The 24,907-nt window shown below is 40.8% G+C and overlaps 1 long non-coding RNA gene across 3 annotated transcripts in view; it reads right to left on the reverse strand.

Moving 5' to 3' along the window:
- The window catches only part of LOC109549194 (uncharacterized), a 92,770-nt gene that overhangs the window by 6,904 nt on the left and 60,959 nt on the right, over positions 1-24,907 (reverse strand). Inside the window, exons 3-4 of one of the 3 annotated variants that reach the window (XR_012325370.1) lie at positions 17,922-18,108; positions 1,983-3,333 (exon numbers count right to left, since the gene is read on the reverse strand). This is a non-coding gene — a long non-coding RNA (uncharacterized lncRNA). Of the gene's footprint in view, positions 1-1,982; positions 3,334-8,752; positions 10,603-17,921; positions 18,109-24,907 lie in introns of those variants that run through there. The other 2 variants (XR_012325369.1, XR_002175414.3) reach the window with 2 other exon arrangements.

Genomic DNA, 24,907 nt, shown 5'->3' on the forward strand with positions numbered 1-24,907 from the left:
GTAAACGGATTAAATGCTCCAACCAAAAGACACAGACTGGGGCTTCCCTGACCACAATTCTATGAGACTAGATATCAATTACAGGAAAACATCTGTGAAAACACAAACACATGAAGGCTAAACAATACACTACTAAATAACCAACAGATCACTGAAGAAATCAAAGAGGAAATCAAAAAAATATCTAAAAACAAATGACAATGAAAACACGATGACCCAAAACCTATGGGATGCAGCAAAAGCAGTTCTAAGAGGGAAGTTTATAGCAATACAATCCTACCTCAAGAAACAAGAAACATCTCAAATAAACAACCTAACCTTACAACTAAAGTAATTAGAGAAAGAAGAACAAAAAAAACCCCAAAGTTAGCAGAAGGAAAGAAATCATAAAGATCAAATCAGGAATAAATAAAAAATAAATGAAGAAAACAATAGCTAACATCAATAAAACTAACAGCTGGTTCTTTGAGAAGATAAACAAAATTGATAAACGACTAGCCAGACTCATCAAGACAAAAAGGGAGAAGACTCAAATCAACAGAATTAGAAATTAAAAAGGAGAAGTAAGAACTGACACTGCAGAAATACAAAGGATCATGAGAGATTACTACAAGTCACAATATGCCAATAAAATGGACAACCTGTAAGAAATGGACACATTCTTAGAAAAGCACAACCTTCTGAGACTGAACCAGGAAGAAATAAAAAATATAAACAGACCAATCACAAGCACTGAAATTGAAACTGTGATTTAAAATCTTCCAACAAACAAAAGCCCAGGACCAGATGGCTTCACAGACAAATTCTATCAAACATTTAGAGAAGAGCTAACACCTATCCTTCTCAAACTCTTCCAAAATATAGCAGAGGGAGGGACACTCCCAAACTCATTCTATGAGGCCTCCATCACCCTGATACCAAAACCAGACAAAGATGTCACAAAAAAAAGAAAACTACAGGCCAATATCTCTGATGAACATAGATGCAAAACTCCTCAACAAAATACTAGCAAACAGAATCCAACGGCACATTAAAAGGATCGTACACCATGATCAAGTGGGGTTTATCCCAGGAATGCAAGGATTCTTCAATATATGCAAATCAATCCATGTGAAAAACCATATTAACAAATTGAAGGAGAAAAACCATATGATCATCTCAATAGATGCAGAAAAAGCTTTTGACAAAATTCAACACCCATTTATGATAAAAACTCTCCAGAAAGTAGGCATAGAGGGAACTTACCGCAACAAAATAAAGGCCATATAAGGCAAACCCACAGCCAACATCGTTCTCAATGGTGAAAAACTGAAACCATTTCCACTAAGATCAGGAACAAGAGAAGGTTGCCAACTGTCACCACTATTAATCAACATACTTTTGGAAGCTTTAGCCACAGCAGTCAGAGAAGAAAAAGAAATAAAAGGAATCCAAATTGGAAAAGAAGAAGTAAAACTGTCACTGTTTGCAGATGACATGATACTATACATAGAGATTCCTAAAGATGCTACCAGAAAACTACTAGAGTTAATCAATGAATTTGGTAAAGTAGCAGGATATAAAATTAATGCACAGAAATCTCTTGCATCCTATACATTAATGATGAAAAAATCTGAAAGAGAAATTAAGGAAACACTCCCATTTACCATTGCAACAAAAATAATAAAATACCTAGGAATAAACCTACCTAAGGAGACAAAAGACCTGTATGCAGAAAACTATAAGACACTGATGAAAGAAATTAAAGATGATACAAACACATGGAGAGATATACCATGTTCTTGGAGGAATCAACATTATGAAAATGACTGTACTACCCAAAGCAATCTACAGATTCAATGCAATCCCTATCAAACTACCAATGGCATTTTTCACACAACTAGAAAAAAAATTTCACAATTTGCATGGAAACACAAAAGACCCCGAATAGCCAAAGCAATCTTGAGAAAGAAAACCAGAGCTGGAGGAATCAGGCTCCCTGACTTCAGACTACACTACAAAGCTACAGTCATCAAGACTGTGTGGTACTGGCACAAAAACAGAAATATAGATCAATGGAACAGGATAAACCCACGCACACATGGTCACCTTATTTTTGATAAAGGAGGCAAGAATATAAAATGGAGAAAACACAGCCTCTTCAACAAGTGGTGCTAGGAAAACTGGACAGCTACATGTAAAAGAATGAAATTAGCACACTCCCTAACACATACCCAAAAATAAACTCAAAATGGATTAAAGACTTAAATGTAAGGCCAGACACTATAAAACTCTTAGAGGATAACATAGGCAGAACACTCTATGACATAAATCACAGCAAGATCCTTTTTGACCCACCTCCTAGAGTAATGGATATAAAAACAAAAATAAACAAATGGGACCTAATGAAACTTCAAAGCTTTTGCACAGCAAAGGAAACCATAAACAAGATGAAAAGACAACCCCCAGAATGGGAGAGAGTATTTGCAAATGAAGTAACTGACAAAGGATTAATCTCCAAAATTTACAAGCAGCTCATGCAGCTCAATACCAAAAAAACAAACAACCCAATCCAAAAATGGGCAGAAGACCTAAATAGACATTTCTCCAAAGAAGATATACAGATTGCCAACAAACACATGAAAGGATTCTTAGTATCACTAATCATTAGAGAAATGCAAATCAAAACTACAATGAGGTATCACCTCACACTGGTCAGAATGGCCATTAACAAAAAATCTACAAACAATAAATGCTGGAGAGGGTGTGGAGAAGAGGGAACCCTCTTGTACTGTTGGTGGGAATGTAAACTAATGCAGCCACTGTGGAGAGCAGTATGGAGGTTCCTTAAGAAGCTAAAAATAGAACTACCATATGACCCAAGAATCCCACTGCTGGGCATATACCCTGAGAAAACCAGAATTCAAAAAGAGTCATGTACCAAAATGTTCACTGCAGCTGTATTACAATAGCCAGGACATGGAAGCAACCTAAGTGTCCATCAACAGATGATTGGATAAAGAAGATGTGGCACATATATACAATGGAATATTACTCAGCCATAAAAGGAAACGAAATTGAGTTATTTGTAGTGAGGTGGATGGACCTACAGACTGTCATATACAGTGAAGTAAGTCAGAAAGAGAAAAATACCATATGCTAACACATATATATGGAATCTGGAAAAAAAAAAAAAAGGTTCTCATAAACCTAGGGGCAGGACAGGGGGAAGGGTAAGCTGGGACGAGGTGTGAGAGTGGCATGGACATATATAGACTACCAAATGTAAAATACATACCTAGTGGGAAGCAGCCGCATAGCACAACGGAGATCAGCTTGGTGCTTTGTGTCCACCTAGTGGGGTGGGATAGGGAGGGTCAGAGGGAGACGGAAGAGGGAGGGATATGGGGATATAGATATATGTATAGCTGATTCACTTTGTTATACAGCAGAAACTAACACACCATTGTAAAGCAATTATACTCCAATAAAGATGTTAAAATAAAAAAGAAAGAAAATATAAGCAGAACACGTATCACATGTGCCACATAGTAAGTGCTGAATAAATGTAATCTGCATATGTTAAAAAATAAAATAAAAACAAAACCATGAAGGCCTTTGGTCATTTGGCCCATTAACATTGCTCCTTGGGAGAAACCATGCCCTGGAATCCAGAACAGGAAGTGGCTGCTGCTTCACAGAAAGGGTGTTTATTCCTGGGCACATTTTTTACATGGAAAGGTGTATATGTTCAAAGGCTCACTCAACTGTCTCCTCAAGAGAAATAGAGGGAGAAAAAAATTACCTAACACAGCTCTCTTTATATGTAAAATACATATCCAAGAAAGCTGCTAATTCTTCCTCAGATATACCCATAAGAAATTTTTAAGCTAAAAAGAAGGCAGGGGTAAGGGAAGAGTGTTTTTATTTTCTCCTCCAATTTAATTGTTTTCAAAAGCTGAGCACCAACCATGGGCAAAACGCAGCAGTCACCAGTGACTTTTTACTACTAAAATATCATATCACTGTCCCTCAAATACTCTAAAGAGGCACTCTGAATCCATACCTGCTTCAGTCCATAGAAAGTAAACTGAAGCAGTTCACATATTTTTTAAAGCAGTATATTACACATAAGTGAGGACATCAGAGAGAAGGAGGGAACAATGAAGCCAGCAGTATGTCAGTGGCCTCACACATGCCCTAAAGGTCTAGACTTTACAAGGACCAAGGGGGAAAAATTATCTCTGACCTTCCTACTTGCCAGCACAGAGAGGAAGTAATCATCACTCCAAAGTGTCCATAAGCTGAAAACAAATCAGTTGCTTAGGAGTACATATACTTAGGCCTAAGAGACATTTCTCCATGGCTCCTCCTCCTAAGAAATTAACGATGCAGGGAACCTGACTTTCACAGTATCTCACAGCAAATACAGTAACGGTCTAACTGGCCTGTCCCTATTAATCATCAGTACTATCCCTGATGCCATAATGCCAAGACTCAGTTCAGTAAAGACTAGTCTACCAGGGACCAAAACTGTCTGTGCGTGGAACTAGCCCCCGGAGTTTCGGGCTTCATCCCAGGATTAAGAGTATCCAGAGGAACAGCGTGCGTGGTGGGGCTGCTACCGGTTCAACTCCTTGCCGTGGAGGCTGAGGTGGACCCTGCAGGGCAGAGAGTGTGCCCTTCTGTGACCTGACCGGCACTAGAGGGCAGCTCTAGGACTGAAGGCTACCTATCAAGACCCAGTCCCTTTCCTGACAGTCAGCCCACCTTGGGTGTGGGGCAGCAGTTCATGCTGAAGGCTGAGGAGCCTGGCTGGCACACGGCTGGAAGTGCAGGCCACCCCACCGCTCATGGAGAAGGCAGGAGGCCCATGCGCAGGGTCACAGTTTTCCCCAGAGCATTGTAAGATCTGACTTGTGAGTTTCTGTTTTTTCTATTATTCTTGGCAATTTACCGATAAGGCAGTTTTCAGTGTAGATTGCAAATATGAAACTACTGGCTGTTACTCCCATAACCCTCAAAATTATCCTAGAGATAGGAAACACCATCTGTCAGTGGACTAAGTCCAGACCTAAGTCTGCAGGGAAAGAAGGGATAATATTTTAATAAAAATCTTAACTGTATCTATAAAACCCTTTACGGGTTGCAAAACAGTTTCCCAAATAACCGCGTGGAGGAAAAAGAGAATAGGCTTTGAAAATGCTCTGACCCGAATTCAAATCCCAGCCACCCCACTTCTAGCTGTGTGATTTTCAACAGACCGCATACCATTTCTTAGTCTCCATTTCCTCTTCTGAATATGTAGAGAAAACCTACCTGGCAAACTTGTTTTGAAGAATAAATGAGATTACATGTATAAAGTACCTTACACATAGTAGATAGTTAATAAATAGTAGCTACTCTTACTAGTTTTGGCTTTGATAGTCCTGTGAGGGAGGTAATATAGATATTATACTACTACAACCCTGGTACTAGACATCTCACTACTGCCCACTGCTCCCATCACCCCTGCAGGAGCAGCCCTAGCAGCCGTATATTATACCACAGAATCCTGCCCCCTCTCCGCCACAGCCGATGGTCCAGAGTGGACGTCTAACCCAGGGGCAGTCAACCTATGGTTGCCAGTGACCACATGGCCTGACTACGAGCCAGACCAATCTGGTGCTTAAAAATTCTGACTCCCGACAAATAACAATCAAAAACCCAAGTCCCTGAAGGGACAGTTCCCTGAGTGAGGCCTAGTGTTCCTACCTTGGAGGCATTTGGAGAAAAGTCAAATGTGAAACAAAACTCTGCTTTTAGAGGCTGCTACCCTCTACCCATAGTCAGTGCTCAAAATATGTTGTTTGCATTGAAATGTCACTTTCATGGGTAGTTAAATTTGTTTTTTCTCACTCACTTATATGCTCAGAGGTCACTTCCTGAGCAAATGAAATAAGGAAGAGTAAATACATACAGGTTCAAAGTGAATTTTCAACACAAGTTAAACAATGATCTCTGTTTTCTCCCTTCACTCTCCTCTACTAGCTTTCCAGCCAACGGGCATATCTACCCAACCTGCTGCCACTCAGGGTATCCCCTCCCAGGGCAGGAGAGCAGGTGGCGACCACAGGGACGTGCCCTTTACATACAACACCCACCTTCCTAAACCCCCCTCTCAACAATAAGGACATGGAGGCTCACCTGCGCCCACCTCATTTCGGGCACCTCTTTTCACTCCTAAGAAGAAAAAAATGATCATATACTCATCCCACCCTCTGCAGTGGACATGATACAAGTTTTTTTTGTTGGTTTTTTGTTGTTGTTGTTGTTGTTTTTTGCGGTACGCGGGCCTCTTACTGTTGTGGCCTCTCCCGTTGCGGAGCACAGGCTCCGGACGCGCAGGCTCAGCGGCCACGGCTTATAGGCCCCGCCGCTCCGCGGCATGTGGGATCTTCCTGGACCGGGGCACGAACCCGCGTCCCCTGCATCGGCAGGCGGACTCTCAACCACTGCGCTACCAGGGAAGCCCATGATACAGTTTTTGACGCCGTGAACAGGACAAGTATCAATTCCTCTAGGCTTTCTAAAAGCCTTGTAACTGCAGAGAGGACCATGGGGCCAGGAGAAAGAGCCAGTGAAAGGGCTCTGATGTGATGATCACTCACTATCAAAATAACAAACAAGCACACGTCCAGGTAACCAGCAAGGCAGCTATGGCTAAAGGAAGCACACTAAAAGTTGCCATTATCTATACAAGTTTCCTGTTCTTTCTGTGCTGCTCTCTCCCCAAAACTTCCTTTCCCTGAAACTGCCTTCCTTATACTGAGAAAACCTGGGCTATTTCCAAAAGACTATTTATGGGAAATACTTTGGATACATTTTAGTGATTTTTAAAATTTTATTATTTATTTATTTATTTTTGGCTGTGTTGGGTCTTCATTGCTGTGCGCAGGCTTTCTCTAGTTGCGTCAAGTGGGGGCTACTCTTCGTTGCGGTGCATGGGCTTCTCATTGCAGTGGCTTTTCTTGTCGCGGAACACAGGCTCTAGGCGTGGGGGCTTCAGTAGTTGCAGCACATGGGCTCAGTAGTTGTGGCTCGTGGGCTCTAGAGCACAGGCTCAATAGTTGTGGTGCACGGGCTTAGTTGCTCCATGGCATGTGGGATCTTCCTGGACCAGGGATTGAACCCATGTCCCCTGCACTGGCAGGTGGACTCAACCACTGCACCACCAGGGAAGTCCCTTGGATACATTTTTAAAACAGTTCAGAGATAATTTTAAAAACATACCTCACTGGACTGGCTCTTCGCTTTCAACATAGAAATCACACTGTCCACCTTTCTCCGTATTCCCAACTTCTGAATGTCCAGGGGGAAAACCTAGCCTTGCCACATTCATCAGGATCTTAGCTCCCAACTGCCTAGTGAGACCCACCAGCACATTCTGCTTTAGCCACGTCTGATGACAACCACGGCAAAGGCGGTGACCCTGCAGGCGGTCCGTTCCCTGACACCCCAACATGCGCTCAGTGATTCATCTACCAGAACAGTGTACAAGGACCCATCTTTGAAGCCTGGCAAGTTTTTTGGCCATTTGCTAAAACTTACTCAGTTTGCTTATCTAGAACAGGGAGAGTAATGGTAGCCCTGCTGTATGGCCACAGCCTAGCACATCATAGGTGCTCAACAAATAACAGTTACATACGTGAGCATTCAGCACAGTGTATAATCACCTATGTATACTTATCAGTGTAATTATTTGGCTAATTTCTAATCTTGTCATCGCTACTAAATTCCATGCACCATAGCCACATAGACTGTATCTGTATGGCTCAACATTCCGGCCCTAGCATCTAGCCCCCTGAGCTGATACAGAGGAGGTGCACAATACACCTATTGGTGAGTGAAAACTGCCTCTACAGAGGGTTGTTATGAAGATTTAATAAAATACTGCATGCCAATGAGGTACCACCTCACACCAGTCAGAATGGCCATCATTAAAAAGTCTACAAATAACAAACGCTGGGGAAGGTATGGAGAAAAGAGAACCCTCCTACACTGTTGGTGGGAATATAAGTTGTTGCAGCCACTATGGAAAACAGTATGGAGGTTCCTCAAAAACTAATAATTGAGTTGCCATATGATCCAGCAATCCCACTCCTGGGCATGTATCTGGACTAAACTATAATTCAAAAAGATACATGCACCCCTGTGTTCATAGCAGCACTATTCACAATAACCAAGACATGAAAACAACCTAAATGCCCATTGACAGATGAATGGATAAAGAAGATGTGGTATACATATACAGTGGAATATTACTCAGCCATAAAAAAGAATGAAATAATGCCATTTGCAGTAACATGGATGGACCTAGAGATTATCATACTAAGTGAAGTAAGTCAGAAAGAGAAAGACAAATACCATATGATATTACTTATATGTGGAATCTAAAATATGACACAAATGAACATATCTACAAAACAGAAACAGACTCACAGACATAAAGAACAGACTTGTGGTTGCCAAGGGGGAGAGGGTGTGGGGGAGGGATGGATTGGGAGTTTGGGGTTAGCAGATGCAAACTGTTATATACAGAATAAGGTCCTACTGTATAGCACAGGGAAGTATATTCAGTATTTTGTGATAAGCCATAATGGAAAAGAATATAAAAAAGAATATATATATATATATATATATATGTATAATTGAATCACTTTGCTGTATAGCAGAAACTAATACAACATTGCAAATAAACTATACTTCAATCAATCAGTAAAATAATGCATGCAAAGAGCTTAGCATTGTGCCTGGCACATAATCAGTACAGGTATACCTTGTTTTATTGTGATTCAATTTATTGCACTTTGCAGATAATTGCATTTTACAGTTGAAGGTGTGTGGCAACCCTATCAGATGACGGTTAGCATTTTTTAGCAATAAAATATTTTTATTTAAAGCATGTACATTTTTTAGACATAATGCTATTGCACACTTAATAGACTACAGTGTAGTGTAAACATAAGTTTTATATGCCCTGGGAAACCAAAAACATTTGTGTGACTCACCTTATTGCTATATCTACTTTATTGCAGTGGTCTAGAAGCAAACCCAAAATATCTCTGAGGTAGGCCTGTACTCAGTACATTGTTGCCTGCTACAATTAGTAGTGTAGTAATAGTAGTAATAGCAGTTGTGGTGGTGGTGGTATTATTTCTCTCAATCCATGCCTGAATTGTGGTGTGAAAAGGTGATACTCTCTCTGTTCTCCAGAGAGGGAAGCAGCCATCCAGAGACAGTCCCTGCGCTAGTGCTTTTTTCAGATCCCCATCACCACCATTTTCATTTCTAGCTTTAAATTCCTGCCTCCTCTCTCCACAATCTACCCACCATGATATACTCTTCTGGCTTATGTTCAGTCTCTAGAAGAATAAAAGTTTCCACAGTTGGGCTTCCCTGGTGGTGCAGTGGTTGAGAGTCCGCCTGCCGATGCAGGGGACACGGGTTGGTGCCCCGGTCTGGGAGGTTCCCACCTGCCGCGAAGCAGCTGGGCCCGTGAGCCATGGCCGCTGAGCCTGCGTGTCCAAAGCCTGTGCTCTGCAACGGGAGAGGCCACAACAGTGAGAGGCCCGCATGCCGCCAAAAAAAAAAAAAAAAGTTTCCACAGTTAACTGATAGATGATAAGCTTTCTGATCAACACTAAACACTGGAAACCGTTGGATCTACATGTTCCAAACAGTTTCTTTTGACCAAAAAGGGACTGGAGATCATTGTTCATCTACCAGTGTCTTAAAAGAGAGAATGACCTTGCTTGGTGTCACCACAGTTTCTCTTGAAGGAGTTAGGTCTTCTCTCTTAACATATTATATTGTGATTACTGGTGTTTAAGCCTGTGTTCATACCAAGGTATGAATTCAGGGATGGGACCACTGTGGCTATAAATTTAATATCCCAGCATTGAGCAGTTTGAGCACAGAGCAAAACTCAGTGTATGATTGATTACCAAATAAAGAAGGGGAAAGGCGCCATGATAGAGTTTAGAGTTATTTCCTATATCTCCATTTGCTCTCCATTAACACAAATAACAAAAATTTAGCTTTATATTAAAGAAAATCACAATCCAGGTGGTCAGAAGAACTAGAGAGATGAGAACACAGAATTGGAGAAAACAATGAAGTGTGGCCTCTTGGTCATGAGCATGGAAATTTAACATCATGATTCTTAAAAAGCTACCACTTCATCATATGCTGTATTTTCAAGCTTTAGAGATTGAATTCCTCAATATATATTAGATTCTGATTACATGATTATGTTCAACTTTGAACTTTTCTTATATAAACCTCAAAACAAAAATGGAAAGGTCATGACAAGAACAAGAAGATGTTGAGTCAGAAAAAGACTTAGCAACCCTCTAGGCCAGTGATTCTCAAAATATGGTCCTGAGACCCTTGGAGATCTCCAAGACCATTTCAGGGAGTCCTTGAAATCAAATCATTTCCATGATGATATTAAGATGTTATCTGCCTTTCTCACTCCCATCCTTTCACCAGTCAGTGTACAGCGGATCTTTCCCAGGGTTACAGGATGACATCACAGCAACAGCAAGTTTAACAGTCCAACTGTCTTCTACTAAGCCAGACCTTAAGAAAATTTGCAAAAAAAATGTAAAATAATATCACTTTTCTCACTGTTTTTGTTTTGAAAAAAGTTATTTTTTGTAAAAATATTCTTTGTTCATATATAATGTTTATTATTGCTTTTTAAAAAGAATTAGTATTTTTAACTTCCCAGTTTTAGTTTCTAAAATGATAAATATCAATAACTATAACCCATATAAATAAAAGTTCTTTGGAGTCTTCAATATTTCTTGAGTCTAAACAGGGTCTGAGACCATTAAGTGTGAGAACCACTGCTCTAAACCCATGGTCTTCAACCAGGGATTTGCATTTGAATCAGGAAATCAGGTCCTGGCTTTTTTATGTTGTAACTGATAAAGAGGCAAAGAAGCACTCTAAGCTCCATGGCCTCACCTGTAACATTAGAAGGTGACAGTAAACATAGAGGCTGGGATCGGAAAAGTATTGTGAAGTAATTATTGGGTTGGCCAAAAAGTTCGTTCGGGTTTTCGGTAGCATCTTACGGAAAAGTCCGAACGAACTTTTTGGCCAGCCCAATAGTAGCAACCATTCATATTAAACTGGATATAGAAAATGCAAAACAGTAAGAGTCAAAGAGTTAAAGGTTTTTAGGCTAGGCAACTGGCAGGAAACTAGTGCCTCTGGTAGTTGAGAATAGCCAGGTTGGAACTGGGAGAGAAGATATGAACCCACTGTTAGATGGCAGGTCCTGAAAGTGGAGATGTCCTGCAATGTCTCAATCGCTCTTTGGAGACAGAGAACTGCAGTGGAGGTGAGCGGTCCAAACCAGGGATATGGATTTGAGGGTTAGTTAGCCTTCTCTCATGACAGGTGGCATCCAGAGGGTGAATAAGCCCACCCAGGAAGCGCATGTGGAACCTGGAGCTGTTCAAGGCAGAACCTGGGATGAGGGGCTCCTTTTTGGAGCAGGAACTAAAGAAGAGCCTAGGAGATGTTGGGAAAGGCCAAGCCAGATAACCAGAACAATGCAGGACCCTGCACGGTATTCATGACATAGCCACTGGATGGGTGGGAAGATGGAAAGACAAAAAAGAGGAAAAAAAAAAAAAACCCAGAGGAGACAGCTTCAAGGAGGATTGACTGGTCAACAATATCAAAGCCACAGAAAAGGTACAATGGTAAATTCTGAGAAGCTATGGATTTGACAAGAATCGGATCATTGCCAGCTTCAAACAAAACTTTTTAATAGAAAAATTTTAGTGGAGTCAAAACAATACATGAAAACTGCATGGAAAAAAATCTAAAAGCATACGGAAGGAAATAATAAGGATGGGAGAAAGAAAAGGGAACAAAATCCAGCAAAGACTCTTGGTATTTCAGCCAGGACCACCTGTGTACAGCCATGATAGAAATACCCAATGGCTTCAGAGCCGCTGAAGGTGCTAAAAGCAAAGGGAAGAATGGTGGGTACCAGGACTCACAGACTTTCATCGTCTTCAAACCACCCTGTTCATGGGACTATTTCTTCTTACATCAAAAGAGAATCCTAAGAAATCCTATAAATCAGAGGTCAAAAGACATTAAGAGTAATGAGGTGAAGGTTAAAGATCTATTCTGGTTATTTTAAAGAAAATATTTAGATTTTAATAGATCTTGACTTGCTATGAGGTACAAATAATAAAAATCAAAATATCAGAGATGCGTGTAGAAAAAAGGAATTGCTATGACAACCACAAGTTGGCCTCCACAGAAAATACAAACAGGAATCAGAATGAGAAAATTATAGAGAAATGTGACTGATTTGGAAACCATTTGAACTAGTACTATTCTTTAATGTTTTGCTCATGTGGCTCTGATATGAGAACATGAAAACTTTCCTCCACTTCAATAGCTCCTTTGTATTTCAGATTAAAATGAGCAGACCATCAATTAACGAAATGAAACTGGAAACCAAGACCATCTAACGGCTTACTCCACTAAAATGTCCCTGTCCCCTTCACTGTTAACGTCTAATATTTATAGGCCCATACAAAAATTCAAGAGTAGACATGCATTAAATGCATGATATTGCAGGCCAAATAGCAAAAGCAGATGACAGGGAATGAGGACTCAATACATCTTCAGCTGCCAGAATGTAAAGCTTCAAACCAGTTATAAAGGACCAAAATTTCCTACCTCTTCTCCAGCATTTTCCATTAACCATGAACATTCCTGAGACCTGCTATGAGGTTTGCTACTTTTTTTGACTGGTGAGGGAAGGTAGAGTAGGGAAGGGTCAGATTTCCCCAGCTTCTTTGGGGATAACCCAGTCATTTTCCAGAGTTCACTCTTCCAAAACCAGAAGAGTCAGATCTGCAAGCCCAGGGATCCCAAGGAATTAAAATTAGGGTGTCCAGTGATCAGATCTTCTGCACAGTGCATTTGCCTTAAGACATGCTCACTGCCAAGTGAGTGAGCTGGTTATACATAGCTCTCCAATTAGCTAGGTTGTCAGACCCTGACCCAGGCCCTTGTGTTCTGCCTCCTGCCTGCCCTGTACCCTCACTTTCTTGGTCTAGTGGCCTCAGATACCTTGCTATATAGCCTCATGCCCAGTCTTCCTCTCTCTACTCTGGTTTGCTCCTTCACCTAGTGTGGCACCCGACTCGAGCTTTGGTCTAGATGCTGTTGTTCAATCTCCTAAGGCTCTGTGCTCTGCAGCCCAAGGGCCAGGCCAGCCCTGCCCTTCCTCTGAACCCATCTCCAGCTCTAGGAGCCCCAGTCTTTGCAACTCCAAGCCACTTGCCTATCAAGTGGAATGGTTTGGACACAGATCAGTTTTGTCTACAGACATTCTCCAACATCACTGAGCTTCCCGCTATGTCACCCAAGTGCAACATCTTCCCAAAGAGAAGGAAAGAATTCACTGATTCAGTGTGTCTGACAAAAACGATCACATATATGAGGGTCCTTCTGATGCTTCTACTGAACTATATGACTTCTCATCCCCTGTATTAACCAAACTAATTAAAATCTGTCATTCATGCCATGATAAATTAATTGTAAATTAGAACAGCAATGTCACATGATTCAGAGTATATTTTGCTAGATCCTCCGTAAGTCATCTTACACAACAATTGGTGATCATCAGCAGGTATGAATGTCAAAACACATAAGTCGCGTGATTTAAATTCAAGTTCCTTGCATCCAAGAACTTTAGTTTTGAGAATCTTCTATATATAAATCCATATAAATTCCAAGTCTTGATGTGGGATCATCAAATATGGGAAGGGCATCCTGAAATAACTTTTGCCATCCCAGCACCTGAAGGCCTGAAGCTAGCTCTCTTTTGAAAAGATAGGCCGTCACTAAATGTGCAATGTATATACTGGCTGGCTTGTTCAGAGCAAGCTTGGTTCAAGAACTCACACTTCCACTTTGGAAGAGCCTTTGCCAGGGAAACAACACTAGCAAGGCCTTGAGATTCTACAGACACACTGGAGAATGCAGCACCAGACATGAATATAAGAAGTCTGGGGTTTCCCTGGTGGCAAAGCAGTTAAGAATCCACCTGCCAATGCAGGGGACATGGGTTCGAGCCCTGGTCCAGGAAGATCCCACATGCTGTGGAGCAACTAAGCCAATGCGCCACAACTACTGAGCCTGCACTCTAGAGAGCCCGCAAGCCACAGCTACTGAAGCCCGCATGCCTAGAACCTGTGCTCCGCAACAAGAGAAGCCACCACAGTGAGAAGCCTGTGCACCCCAACTGAAGACTAGCCCCCTACTGGCCACAACTAGAGAAAGCCTGCGCGCAGCAAAGAAGAGCCAATGCAGTCATAAATAAATAAATAAACAAACAAATCCTTTAAAAAGAAAAAGAGAAGTCTGGGCTGCCTGGTCATACATCACTTAGAGCAAGGCTGCCCTTGGAGTAAGGAAGGAAAACAAGGCAGGAAACACCAAAAGGAGCAAAGCTTCATAAAAACCATCTTTCTTTGGGGCTTTCTTCAGATACGCCCTATAAAGAAAAACAAACAAATACTGACTAGAAGACTTCCTGGTCATCACAAAAACTCTCAGAAATCTAATATGCATTCATCTTTGCCACACAGAAGTATTTGAGCTAAATACTGTCTTTCAAGAACATCAAGATCCTTGTTGTTGAGCACACCCTGGTTTCCCTTCCACCTTTGATCTCCAATCAACCACTGAACAAGGGACAAGCCAATAACACAGATGAAAAAGGATGCTGTCGCTTCTCAACTACTTTGTTGCGCCTTGTTCCCGCTAATGCCCCAGGCCCAACTGGGAATAACGGTCCCTCTTATGAACGATGTCTCTCTGGACACAGGATGTACATCAAGCAGAATTTCATGAAGCCCAGGGTCTTTTTCCAAAGAATCGAAGAAGTTGGAAACTATGCAACACAGCTGATGAGTTTCACAGCGGAGTTTCAAACCCAGAACAATCTGAATCAACAGCTCCGTACTCTTTCCTCTAGTACCTTCTAGTTCACCTTTCTAGGTTTAAACTTACATGTAAATGTTATGCAACGTCTATGCAAAGCAAGGAACACACGGCAGGATCGGGAGGAGGGAACAAATGAGGATTTGTTATAATTCCACAATGGTAAGGTGTACCATAGTGACAACAATAGAAATATTTTACTGTCTTATTAGAAAATAATATAATTCTTGACCAGATATACCAAATTGCATTCTGCCACAGTAGTGGTACTGCTGACATGATCATTAGTTTTATTATTATACTCTTATATATTTATAAATATATATTACTTTAGAAGTGTCAGCTAACATAGGTTGTTTGGGGTTTTTGTTTTTTTTTAAAATCAGATGCCCAGCATTTCTAATGAGGACATGATAGAAAATTTAAATTTCAAAGAAAATGTCAATGCCAAAACAAAAAGTGATTTTAAATGTTCCTCCCACAGAATGCTGATTCTCCACACCATGGCCAAGTGTACACATGTGATTATTAGCTGGTTCACTGGCACCCAATGGACCAGATGTAAACATGACTCCAAACTGTTCATTTACTAACCAAGCTCTCCAGATACTGTCAGTCCTGAAAAGATTGAATCAAATGCACTGATCAAAGCAGCTGGGAGTGAGAAGGGGATGTGGAAGCCATCTAGACCAACTGGTCCTTCAGTCATGAGTCTCCTTCTAAGACCCTGGCCATGAAGCCACCTGGCTGCATGCCAGGGTCGTGTCTGTCCCTGGTTACACCGACCGAAAGCTCACTATGTCCTAGGAGAGGCCACCATGCCATCTTTGGAGAGCTCTGTTTCATGATTGGTTGCAACCATCAGAGTAAACAAACCAGTGACTGGTCTGAGGACAGGGATACGTGTTTATTTTCCCCTGTAACACAAGTCAACAAGAAAGCCTCTAATCAAATAAATCCAAAGAGAGGTACAAACATAATTGTGACACATGTTTAGACTAGTTGAAGCAGATCAGGTCACTGGGCCACTGAAGAAATCATTCCTAAACCATATAAATGAGCTCACATTACACGTCTACACTATGAAGTATTTTTTCCCTCTGAAATACATTTGCCACCAACCTGAAAAAAAAATTCAGATTGTTGGATCAGTACTGATAGATAAATGTAGCACTTCGGCCAAAGGAGCTGGGTGTCATTGTCTGTATCACAGTCACTGGACAAGTTGGGCCCTTCTCTGCCCAACTGACCTACAGAAGATTTATGCCACAGGAAGCTGAGATGGTGACCTCAAAGTTGCTGAAATATTCAGTCTGCGCAGTTCTCTGGAATAGCACAATTTGGGAGAACTAGCTTTGTAGATAGAAAATATAGGCATTGTCATCATCAAAAAATCTACAAACAATAAATGCTGGAGAGGGTGTGGAGAAAAGGGAACCCTCTTGCACTGTCGGTGGGGATGTAAATTGATACAGCCACTATGGAGAACAGTATGGAGGTTCCTTAAAAAACTAAAAATAGAATTACCATATGACTCAGCAATCCCACTACTGGGCATATACCCTAAGAAAACCATAATTCAAATAGAGTCATGTACCACCACGTTCACTGCAGCACTATTTACAATAGCCAGGACATGGAAGCAACCTGTGTCCATCGACAGATGAACGGATAAAGGAGATGTGGCACGTATATACAATGGAATATTACTCAGCCATAAAACGAAACGAAATTGAGTTATTCGTAGTGAGGTGGATGGACCTAGAGTCTGTCGTACAGAGTGAAGTAAGTCAGAAAGAGAAAAACAAATACCATATGCTAACACATATATATGGAATCTAAAAAAAAAAAAATGGTTCTGAAGAACCTAGGGAAAGGACAGGAATAAAGACACAAATGTAGAGAATGGACTTGAGGACATGGGGAGGGGGAAGGGTAAGGTGGGACAAAGTGAGAGAGTGGCATGGACATATATGAACTACCAAATGTAAAATAGGTAGCTAGTGGGAAGCAGCCGCATAGCACAGGGAGAACAGCTCCGTGCTCTGTGACCACCTAGAGGGGTGGGAATAGGGAGGGCGGGAGGGAGAAGCAAGAGGGAAGGGATATGGGGATATATGTATACGTATAGTTGATTCACTTTGTTATACAGCAGCAACTAACACAACACTGTAAAGCAATTATACTGCAATAAAGATGTTTAAAAAAAGAAAGAAAGAAAGAAAGGAAATATAGGCATTGTCAAGCTAGAATGTAGAGTGTTCAAAAGGGACATCTCACTACATTACAGACTGCCCAGGTAATGAACTGACACTCATTCTAGTCAGAAAAGAGCATTTTGAAGGGCCATTTTTTCAATTCTTTAACACTTTTTAAATCTTTAACATTTTTCTTTGTTTCTCATTGTCTTTCATAGACAGGAGATATTTTTCCTCAAATAGTGAAGCAGTTTAAGGCTTTGTAACCTAAGTAAATAACCTAAATATATCTTCTCTCCATGTACATTCTCAAGATTACAGCTTGGGTTCTCTGAGTTTAATGAGGACTAGAGTTAGACTGTTTCCCATTAGAAAGAGAAAGGAGTAAGGCATAAATTCAATAAGTGTTCAAGTAAAATACAGCCATCCTCACATCTGTATTATATTAGACGAGACACAAGACAAAACATTGACTCTTGAGGTTAAATCTAAATTTCCTGCTTCAGTTCTGAAAGAGTTTGAGAGTTTAGATCAAAAAGGCAACAGAGAAATAAGACCAAAAAATGTCTAAAAACAAGTTTCAAAGGCTATAAAATGCCAACGCTTAGTTACTTATTTGAAGCATCAGTTTAGTCAGCAATTACCCTAGAGCCACAAACAGAAATTAGTGAAAATTCTACTACATGCTCTCTTTCCAAGTTCGGGATGACCCACCTGGGATCTGTGTGTCATAGGAGGTGCCAAACCACCACCTCTGATTCTTCAACTCTCTTGTGTGATATTGTTGAATTTCCACGTCTTCCTCTCTAGTATACTGTTACATCACACTTGAACTTCCGAAGGTATTATTTCAGTCTCCTTTGGAATCTACTGGTCTTTAATTTCAAACTTCAATTTCATCCTGCAAAAAAGAAAACCCTAAGTCTCAGGTCAAAGATCAACAAGCAAGACAAATTATCTCAACCAAAACAAAAGAGCATGAGACCAGAAACAGGATTCAGGGAACTCTTTCCTTAAGTCTGGCTTTTGAGCCTGCACCCTCTAGCCTTTATCAAGCTTGTGAGTAAAACTACGTTTGAAGAAAGTAATACTGACCTATTAACTTTGGTGGCTCTGTGGATGCTTCTCTAAAATGCCACTGATCAGAAATACATACACAGACGCACACACACACCCAGTAGATGAAGAATTTGTTATTCTGAACAACTCAGAATGAAACAGCCTCTCCTATCGAATTCCATGGGAGAGTGGGATACATATCTCTAAACCTTGCACATTACAAAATTTTCCTCAACCATGAGGATTCTGATTGAATCAAGGGACTGGGATTAGAAGGAGATATTTACCATGAAGTCATTTTAGACAAATCTTTTATCAAGTTATGCCTTAGTTTCAGCCTCTAAAAGAATCTAGGGACTATGCTTGGTCTTCAAGTCCTTTTACCAATTTATCCCTTGTCCTGTCTCAACAGATTATTAACCCTCAGCTAGTCAAACAAATCCTATTGCTGTTCTTTCTACCTCACTGGTTACTCCTTCTCAGTCTCTTTTTCTTCTTTCTCCTTTTAACGTCGGAAGGTCCCAGGGCTCAGTCCTGGGATGTCTTTTCTATCATCACTCACAACCTTGGAGAGTTCATCCCGTCTTCATATTCCAGAGACTCTCAAATTTATATTTTCAGCTCCAACCTCTCTGCTGAATTCCAGACTTACATACACAACTGCCTGTTTAATATCTCCATTTGGATGTCTAATAGACATCTCAAACTTCTGTGTCCCAAATGGAAGTCCCAGTTTCTCCCTACGCCATCCCACAAACATCCTGCCCCTACAAGGCTTCCTGTTCTCAGCTAATGACAACTCCATCCTTCCAGTTGCTCAAGACAAGTTATAGTGTTACACTTGACTCTCACTCTCCACATTCAATCTGTCAGAAAATCCTATTGGCTGTAAGAAAGCCCTCAAGAAAACCTTATATCCAGGATCCAATCTGTTTCCTTATCACTTTCATAGGTACTACCCTGATCCAGGCTCCATTATTTCTTACCTGGGTTACCTAATGGCCTCCAAAATTCTCTCTCTGCTTCCAACCTTGTCCCCTGGATAGCCAAGGGGATCCTCTTTAAACATCAGTCATATCATTTCATTCCTCCGCATCAACTCAGTAACGACTACCCAGACTACCTGTTTCACGCAGGTAAAAACAAAAGTCCTCACAATGGACTGGTTTCCTTCTTCTCCCCTTTGATCAACCTGCTCTGATCACAAAGGCCACCTGCTGTTCCTTAAACATCTCAGGCACGTTCCTCCCTTAGGTCCTTTGCACTGGTGCTTCTCTCTTTCTAGAATGTTCTTCCCTCAGAGAGCCATAGGGTCCCCTCACCTTCTTCAAGTCTTTGCTCAACAGTTTCCTTCTTAGTGAGGCCCACTCTGAATGCCTGCTTAAAATTGCAGCCACCCTCTCCCCAACTCCCAATCCTCTTTCCCCTACCGTACATTTTTTTTCTTTCTCTAAAGTACTTATCACCTTCTAATATTTACTTATTTATTTTGTTTCTTCCCACAAAACACACATATACACCAAGAGTATAAGCTCCATGAGGGCAGTGATTTTTATATTTTGTTCACTGAGATATTCCAAGGGCCTAGAATATAGACACACTGGGTGAATATTAATTGACTAAAGTCCACCAGACCACCAACTTGCCCATTCTATTCTCTGAAGTTTTATCTGTGTCACGGTTCCCTTTTTAGACTGACTTTCCCCAACCTCTCTAGCAATATAAATTCCTCTTTTCCTCACTTCAAGCTCCAATTTAAATCCTCCTCCTCTTAAATCTTTTCTACATTAGCTCTGCTCTATTGACCATGGATTTTTATGTACTTAGTCAACAAAAAAATTTGCATCAGCATCTCTGTTTGCCAACTCTGTAAATTTTAAGTCATATATACATACAGCTAAACTCTCAGTTCTTTATCTTACAAGAAATTCTGTAAGAACTATAGCCCCTGGAATTTGTGAACGTTTCATGCCTTTAAGAGATGCATCTGATGGAGAGGGAGACATTAGCAGAGAGTCCCTTAGTCATGGGGTGAATACTGAAAAGTTCACAAGCTTTCTTTGGTGAGAAACCCAAGCCCATCATTATGGGGTGAATCATGTCCCCCAGGAAAGAGATGTCAAAGTCCTCACCCCTAGTACCTCAGAATGTGACCTCAAGGGCATTAGGGTGGGCCCTAATCCAATGTGAATGGTGTCCTTATAAAAAGGGGAAATCTGGACACAGAAACAGATATACACAGAGGGAAAATGTTGTGAAGACACACAGGAAAAACACCATGTGAGGACAGAGGGCTGGAGTGATGATCTGTGAGGCAAGGGATGCCTGAGGCTACCAGAAGTTAAGAGACAGGCCTGGAACAAACTCTACTCTAGCGCCTTCAGAGGGAACACGATCCTGCCAACACTTTGATTTTTGTCTCCAGAACTCTGAAATGATACGTTTCTGTTATTTTAAGCCACCCAGTTTATGGTACGTTGTTATGACAGCGCTAGGAAACCAATGCACCCATTATTTGGATGCAGTAAATTGAGCTGAGATCTGGTTAGATATCCACATTTTCAAATTATTCAGGTTGCAACAATGTGCCCTGAAACTGAGGTTTCTTTAACTGATTGTCTTGATTCCAGAGCAACTTTGTAATTATTACTTTACAATCATTCCACTGATAAGATACTCAACTGGGGATAAGGGAATCATCTTTCTACTCTAGAATCAAAAAGATCCTCTCTTTTGAGTACGAGGGAGGATCGCACAACGGCCTTGTAATTTCTACAGGCAAGCTGGTCTACAAAGCCGAAAGTCAGAAAACATGCTGCACTATTAATTGGCAATTATATGTTTGAATTGGATCCACACAGGCAGAAAAACAGTTTAGAAAACCATTAAAATTATATGACTAAATTTAATCCATTGGTTCAGATTTTAGAAAAATGTCCGGTTTGAGTTACCTGGACCAGCTATCTAGCTTTCTGGTTCAATATACAATCAACCTTTTAGCTTTGGCATCAGGTTCCAAACCATATTCTAAAAGGGAAAAAAAAAAGAGCCACTGTTTGAAAGTTTATACTTCAGGAATAAACTCAGCTTAATTCCCTTGGAGGCCGAGAGACTCAGGTTATTGGACCTTTCCTTGGTGTGAGGGTGAGAACAGAGGCCACTGTCACATGAGCCTGAAAAACTTTGAACTGTTTTCCCCATACTGCGCCTTCAGACCAGATGCCATCTGCCCAGCCTCATTTCTTCCTTTAACTAAATCAAGAACTCGGTTTTTCCATTGCTGCAATGCTCACAGGTCTAGAAAGACAAGAGTTAAAGTTTAAACACTCCTGTCAGTTACTGGATATTTTCCAGTAAAGGAAGAATCACAATTAGCAAATCAAACCCTAGTGATGTACTTATACTGCATATTACAATATAATCCTAGCATCTATTGAGCTGTTTTACCAAAGTGCCAGACGTTTTCTATACATTATCTCTAATCGTCACAAAAACTATGCAAGGAAGATGTTATCTCCATTTTTCTAAGGGGAAGATGTTCAATGGAGCTAAGTGGCAGAATTAGGATTTAAACCCAGGTCCTTCTGGCTGCAAACTCAGCCACTGAACAAGCAGCATTAAGAAGAGCCAGTTCCCACCACTTCCCAGAACTTTAATTCCATTATCTTTAATTTTCAGAATAACCCTGGTAGATAGGAATTGCTGTGATCCCCTTGTCACACCTGAGTGGACTGACACTCAGGAACATTACGTGACTTGCCTATAGCTGGATTAAAAAAACCAGACTTCCCTGTATTGAGTACTGTCCTAAGCTATTGGGTTTTTTCCATAAAACCCAAATGAACTTTTTGGCCAAACCAATATTTATAACCATTATAAACCACCCTAAAAAGCAGAGGGGTATTATCCTCACTTTCCACGTGAGGAAGGTGAGGTTCAGACAGGTCACTTGACTTTTCATGTCACAAAGCTATCAAGTGGCAGAGCCAGGATTCAAAGCCAGGTCTGAGGATTCCAAACCCGTGCTCCTGCCACTGTGCCAGGCCGCCTTTCCCAGGGCCTTTTAGTGATTAAGTCAGTGTCACTGAAACTCTAGGCTACCTTTCAAGGGCTATTATAATAAGGAGAGCACTTGGAATAAAAGTAAAACCACTTGACAACATAGTACAGGAAGAAAAAACTATGATCTGGGGTTACAATAGCCAAGTTGGCCCACTCAGTGCACAGAGCAGCAAGCATTCTCTATGTTCCAAATAAGGACACTGTTAATTTGATTTATATAAAAGGAAATAAAGAAATTTACATAAATGAAAACACCAGCAGGAGGAGGGAAGCAGGTATACATTGCCAGAAATGAGCTAGGTACTAAATGAGAAAGGGCAAAATAGGGAATTTCTGTGTGTTTTATTCATTTACTTCATTTTTAAAGGCTCTTCCCTGCCTATCCTCTTCCCACTGCGTTCAGTGACAGTATTCCCCTGCTTCTAACCAAAATGTTGCTTTGGCAGGAAATGAGGAGGAGGAGACTCCGTTTGAATGCAGGCTATTACCCTATGATTAACCCTTCTCCCTTGGATCAGAACCCGGGGTCCTTTTGCCAAAAAGGCAAGGAAAAGAATAAGTTTACAAAACCCAAACCCTATCCCTTCTATGACATATCAGAGTGTTACACAATGCTTCCATATAGATTCCCTCATTTGATCTTCACATCAGCCCTGGGAGGTAGACAAAGTCTACATCATAATCCTCATTTTACTGACAGTAAAGATAAATTCAATTAAGTGATTTGTTCAAGTTCACACAATCAGTAAAACTCAGGCTGGAAGCCAGGTATTCTGTTACTGAACCTCAGGTTCTTTCCACAGCAGCATCATGTTCTAAATTATTTGAGAAATAACCTGTTTTACTGTATAATGCTGAATATCTCTACAGCTGCTATTGCAGTTACTGCATCATCATAATATTTTTATTACTGTTTGATAGACTTTATTTTTAAGAGCAGTTTTAGGTTCACAGCAAAATTGGGCAGAAAGTACAGAGATGTCCCATATACCCTCTGTCCCCACACATGCATAGCCTCACCCATTATCAACATCCCTCACCAGAGTAACACACATGTTACAATTCATCATCATTTTTTAACTATAAAGAAAATTCAAATGATCATTCTTAGCACGTTCTTACTAGATAAAAATTAGGAAATTATACAGATAATGTAGCTACTTTTAATGGGGCACATGCTATGCACTGGAGAATATACTAGGTATTTGCACATTTAACTCTCACAACTCTAAGGAAGCTGTTGTTCTTTTTATTTTTATGTCTCATGAAACTGAGGCTCAGAGAGGCTAAATGACTTGCCCACATTTACAAAGGAGGAGGTAGGTAGGATTCAAAGTACTCCAAAGTCTATGATATTTCTGAGGCACCAGGCATCAGCTTTCATAAACCACCTTACCCTCCAGTTAAGACAAGATGACTACCAGAAAAATCGTAAGTCTACCAGCTTCCTTAGGAACCTACCCCAACCTAGCAACCCCCAAGTTGGTCAGTTTGTTCATTACCTAAATCCAGGAAAGAAGAGCAAAACAAGGTGCTACTGAATCAGTGAATGACCAAAATGTAACTGGAAAGCTGTTAGCATTAATATGCAGATTCATTAATATGCAGACTCATTAATATGCAAACTCATTAAGTTTGAGTCTCACCTTCCCCCATGCAGGCAATAATGAATGATCTCTTTACTCTCAGAGGATCAAGAACGCTTTGTTCAAGGCTTCCACCACCTACATGTGAACCTCAACCTCTAGCCCATGGCTAAAGTAATTTCCTTTGTCTCATGAGATGACAGTCATGAGACTGAGTACATAAAAGAAGGAGAAGGAGAAGGGGAAAGGGGAGGAGGAAGAGGAGGAGGAAAAAGGCAGTTCCCAGTATCTGGGGAACCAATGCTACCTAGAGCTCCTACTCACCTCCACTATGTACACTTATCAACAGACTCTCTGCCTCATCCCCAGTAAACGTATGAAAGACCACGAAGAATGGGCTTCCCAGTCCCTTTATTTCTATCTAAACCCTCCCTAAAACACCACCCATAGTTTCAACCTGGCTTGAATGAACAAGAAAACTGGGTAACATTTCTAACAGGGCTTTACTTTTATAGTCTTTTGTGTGTGTGTGTGTGTGTGTGTGTGTGTGTGTGTGCGCTATACAGTAGGTCCTTGTTGGTTGTCTATTTTAAATATAGCAGTGTATACATATCAATCCCAAATTCCCAATCTATCTCTTCCCCCCACCCTTCCCCTGGTAACCATAAATTCATTCCCTAGGTTCTGTGAATCTGTTTCTGTGTTGTAAATAAGATCATTTGTATCATTTTTTTTCAGATTCTGCATATAAGTGATACCGTATGATATTTGTCTTTCTCTGTGTGACTTACTTCGCTTAGTATGATAATCTCCAGGTCCATCCATGTTGCTGCAAATGGCAGTATTTCATTCTTTTTAATGTCTGAGTAATATTCCATTGTATATATGTACCACATCTTCTTTATATATTCATCTGTAAATGGACATTTAGGTTGCTTCCATGTCTTGGGTTATTGTAAACAGTGCTGCAATGAACCTTGGGGTACATACATA

The sequence above is a fragment of the Tursiops truncatus genome, chromosome 13, assembly GCF_011762595.2.
Source record: "Tursiops truncatus isolate mTurTru1 chromosome 13, mTurTru1.mat.Y, whole genome shotgun sequence".
NCBI lineage: Eukaryota > Metazoa > Chordata > Mammalia > Artiodactyla > Delphinidae > Tursiops > Tursiops truncatus.